The sequence below is a fragment of the Festucalex cinctus genome, chromosome 1, assembly GCF_051991245.1.
Source record: "Festucalex cinctus isolate MCC-2025b chromosome 1, RoL_Fcin_1.0, whole genome shotgun sequence".
NCBI classification, from domain to species: domain Eukaryota; kingdom Metazoa; phylum Chordata; class Actinopteri; order Syngnathiformes; family Syngnathidae; genus Festucalex; species Festucalex cinctus.
In genome coordinates this window covers 64,560,334-64,565,258 of record NC_135411.1, presented here as the reverse complement: position 1 = coordinate 64,565,258, position 4,925 = coordinate 64,560,334, and the positions used below count along the sequence as shown (strand labels likewise).

At 50.0% G+C, this 4,925-nt stretch overlaps 1 protein-coding gene across 3 annotated transcripts in view; it reads left to right on the top strand.

Moving 5' to 3' along the window:
* Positions 1 to 4,925, top strand: part of st13 (ST13 Hsp70 interacting protein) — a 28,385-nt gene that overhangs the window by 2,762 nt on the left and 20,698 nt on the right. The gene's annotated exons all lie outside the window — the stretch shown is intronic.

The window sequence follows — 4,925 nt, the reverse complement described above, 5'->3', positions numbered from 1 at the left end:
GTCAGTCTTTTCACCTTCATACTCCAGATTCCCTCAAGTGTTTTTTTGTTTTTGTTTTGTTTTTTGTTTTTGTTTTTTTAGCTATCTTGCTTTATTTATTAAACATGAACCTGCTCTCATTTTGATGTTTGAAAAGCAAATTATCCGCTGAGAAAAAACATATTTCTGATGTGATCGTTAGTTTTAGTGTAATAATTGTGGGAATGCTGAAAGCATCCCACATATGTTATTTGGATTTTTATTCTCCTCACTTTTTTTGTTGAGAAACAACTCCTACATTATGCTTCCGAATTACAGCATTCAAATTTCAACTTGCTTAAAAAATTCACGCCTTCCGGGATATATATGGCCTGATTCCACATTACTTACAGTACTCGCACAATTTAACGTTAAAGATAAACTTTTACCATTCATTTTCAATGGGACTGATGTTGAACTTTTTCTAAGTCCCACTTTCCACGCCCACTTCCATATATACAACTGATCATCATTACCAGCTCTCTAATACTGCTCAGTGGCGCACTTGGTTAAGTGTGCTGTCCACTAACCAGGAGGTCACGGGCTTGAATCCCACCTCCAACTGTACATTGCAAATATGTAAAATGGTGACTGAAATTATTAAAGGTCAGGTTTCACACATTTAATACAATTCACATTACCATAGTTAATTTGTTTTGTAATACATATATACCATTTCAAGCAAGTTGTGAACCGTAGTTTGACTAAAAATCAGGTTTTAATGGAAAATTCAGAGTGTTTCTGAATTTGCTTTACTTATCGCTAGGACGACCAGAAATGACGTTTCAGTAGACACGGGACATCAAACACATACTGTACACAGTGCCTTCGGTGCCGGTTGTCGCGGGGTCGCTCCTCCGCCTGGGTGACCCCATGTGGATTACATGAAGTGAGTGTGTGCGTGTGTGAGTGAGTGGTTAAAAAAAAACAAATGCGTTCGGTTGTATGCGCTTGTGTTGAGTTGTTTTCCAGTTCAACGACGGCTTATCGTGTCGCATTTGGTTGCACTAATGGTCAAGGGAGTGACGGGAGCTTCTTTAGCTTTCCAAAGGGGGGAAAAAAACGACTTGACCAGTGGATATGAAAAGTCAATCTGCAAGGAAGAAAACATGGTGAGTTATGCTCGCCAACCAAGCACTCAAGCTTTGTGCTGATCATTTTGAGGATTTAGTGCTACCGTTGTTGTTTCGTACTGTGCATCTGATATTTTTTTATGAATGGAAAATGCAGCTAAAGGTTGTCGCCACGTTAAGGGCGCAGTCTGCCGGATTCACTAAGGAATATGCACTTTTTAAATACTTGATGTACACACTTTTAACTTTCTCTCAGTCTATACATCCGTGTTTATGTTAATCTTTGGTGATGATTTCGTCCTAAACCCCCACCCCCCCAGCCTGTATTTTGCCATTTTGTGTTTGTTTTGTAAACAGCGGGATGTTACTGTGGAAAGACAAGTGTTTACACCCCTCCAGCCAATTGCAGAGTGGGGGGTGGAGTGTCGCAAAACGGGGCCGGGCGAACGTGTCAACTGCGTGACGTCACTCACGCGGCAATTTGAAAGCATGCACGGATTTTTTTTTCTTCACTCACTCATTCACATACGTTAAGCTGCTGTGAGTGAAAAAAAAAAATCCGTGCGTGCTTTCAAATTGCAGCGGGAGTGACGTCACGCAGCTGACACTTTCGCCCGGCCCCGTTTGCGACACGCCACCCCCCGCTCTGCAATTGGCTGGAGGGGTGTAAACACCTGTCTTTCCACAGAAACGTCCCGCTGTTTACAAAACAAACACAAAATGGCAAAATACAGGCTGGGGGGTGGGGGTTTAGGACGAAATAATCACCAAAGATTAACATAAACACAGATGTGTAGACTGAGAGAAAGTTAGTGTGTACATCCTGTATTTAAAAAGTGCATTTTCCTGAGTGAATCTGGCAGACAGCCCCTTTAACTTATCATGAACAGCCGATGCATTACTATTATTCCCATTAGCACAACGTAGCCGCCTGTTGACGTCTTTCACGCTTTAGTGCTACAGAAAGTTGAGGTTGCTTGAGCAAATACATACAGAACAGAAACAGAAGTGCACAAACATACCGGTCTATATTTCCGATGCGCTCTGCTGTATTGTGGCTTCCTCCGTGACACTTTCCACATCTTCGTCATCATCATTGAGAAACTCCGACGTCCTAATCGGATCAAACACATCGGGCTGGACAACGCTGTATTCTGTCGTCCCTTCTGTCTCGAAATCATCTTCCACCCTCGGATTTCAAAAGTTTGGTCGCCATTGATTGAATGTGTAGCATCCAAGAAACGGTGGACCGTGCACTGTAATACGCGGAGGCCGAGTTGCCATGGACGGCGCAGCGGGACAGCAAAAAAAAAAAGAGGAGCAATTGAAAACCACTAATTGTAGCGAGTAGTGACGGGAGTCGGAGGCGGAGTGTTGAAGCCCGGAGCCAAAGGCTGGCGTTTTATTGACATCAGCTTCTCAGTTTTACAGCAACTCCTTACTCTGCTCGAGGCTAACAGACCAACTAACATTTCATCCTTTCATCCTAACCAACTCCTCCCACCCGGAACTCCCCCTTCGTCCCAACGTTACGTGGGTGAATTATGTTCCCATCACTACACAAGCCCCCCCAGAATTCACCCATAATCAAACTCCGGATGACGGGGCGGCAAAACGGCCCGACCCCTGCGGGTAAAGGACCCAGGGAGCGAGGGCGGGAGGAGCACAGCAGAAACATCAGAACAGTCCCGCGCACCAACTGCAGGAACAACTGGAAGGGACCCCGCACAGTCCACAAGGCGCCACCTACGGGGGCGGCCGCGGCGGGGGCGCGGGGCATGTCCAAGGGTCCGGCCAGGTCAACATGAGCCGGCTTAAGCCTGTCAACAGAAATAGTTTCGGAATGGCCCCCAACATCCACGACCATAGTCTTGGGACCATGCTACACGACCCTAAATGGCCCGTCGTAGGGGGGGACGCAAGGGACCACAGTGTGCATTGTGTCGGATGAAAACAAACTCGGCCGACTGCAGGTTGGAGGGCACCCGGGCCACAGGGTTGCCATGCTGTGACGTGGGAATGGGCTGGAACGCACCAGCAGCATCCACTGGCGGCCCAGGCCTGGGTGCGGGCCAAGGCGTTGAGGCGTCCGGAATGAAATCTCCTGGCACTCTTAGCACCTGGCCATAGACCAGCTCAACCGACGAACACTGCAGGTCCTCCTTAGGTGCAGTACGAAGGCCCAGCATGATACAGGGTAGCTTGTTAACCCAATTACTGTCAGAAAGTCCAGACTGGCTGAGCTTGGAGAAAAGCTGCCGGAGGTGTGAAAGGTGTTCTCCGATCGAGGAGCTGGCCACTAGGATGTCATCCAAGTAGACGAAGACGAAAGGCATGTCCCGGAGAAGAGAGTCCATGAGACGCTGAAAAGACTGGGCCGCATTTTTAAGGCCGAATGGCATCCTGAGAAACTCGGAACAGTCCGAAAGGTGTTATCACAGCGGTCGTAGGCACATCGGCGGGGTGTACCGGAACTTGGTGAGAGCCCCGTACCAAGTCCACCTTGGAAAACAGCTTTGCACCTGCCAGGTGGGCAGAGAAGTCTTGTATGTGCGGGACCGGATAGCGATTGTGCGTCGTGGCATCATTGAGGCGGCGATAGTCTCCACACGGTCGCCAGCCGCCGTCCGACTTCGGAACCATGTGGAGAGGCGAGGCCCACGGGCTGTCAGAACGAAGAATTATGCCAAGGCATTCCATGTTGGCGAATTCGGACTTAGCTGTGGCCAATCTATCAGGGTTTAGGCGTCGGGCCTTAGCGTGAACCGGCGGGCCCACGGTCTCGATGAGGTGCTCGACCCCATGCTTGGTAGAAGTGGCTGCAAATGTAGGCGTGGTCAGGCTGGGGAATTCTCCAAGAAGCCGCATGAACACGTCGGCATCTGAGAGCGGGCTGGCGAGGCCCTCAAACCTCTTCACATCATGCCCACAAGCAACAGTGGAAAACGTCAAAGCGTCCAACAGGCGGCCATTTTTAACATCCACCAGTAGACTGTGGGCACAAAAAAGTCCGCTCCAAGAAGGGGAAAAGAAATGTCCGCAGTGACAAAGTCCCAAGTGAATCGGCGCTCCCCAAAACATGCATCCACTGTCTTAGTGCCGTAGGTCCGGATAGGTGCATCGTTGGCCGCTGACAGGTGCGGGCCGTGAGTGCCCCCGGCAGCATCTTAAGCCGAGGCAGGCAAAACGCTTATGCGGGCACCGGAGTCACAAAGGAATTTGAGTCTGGAGATTTGAGTCTGGAGAGGGTGTCCATGATAAACAGCAGCCAGCACTTTGCGCCCACACTCACAGCTGCAACTGAGTGGAGGCATTGCCGTTTTCCGACGCAACAAAGGAGCAAGGGGCGCAGCACCTTTTCGCCTTGGTTCCAAAACGTGCGTGAAAATAGCATAAGCCAGGGGCTAATCGGCCATCCACGGCAGCGCGTGCCTTACTTATGAGGTGCAGTTGCGGACGCCGGGACTGGGAAGGCGAGCGCAGAGGCCAAGACCTCGTGGTTGTAACGCTGGGTGGCCAGGAAAAAACGGTCAGCTTCCTCCGCCAGAGCACGTGGCTCGGAGAGGGTAGTGTTCGCTAGCTAGCGCTGTCTGGACATGAGGAGGCATGTGGCGCAGAAACAGTTAAATAAACAAAAAGTTCGGCTCCTCCGCGCCAAGCAGGTTCAGCATTCGTGCCGGGGGAGAGGTAATAAAACTCACGGCTCTGGCCGCCGTGGAGCTCCCGAGCGCGGACACGATGTGGTAGTAGCGCGTGGAATCGTCCGTAATTCCCTGGATGGCAAACTGAGCTTAAGCTTGTAAAAACCACGTCGACGCGGCCGACTCCCAAAAC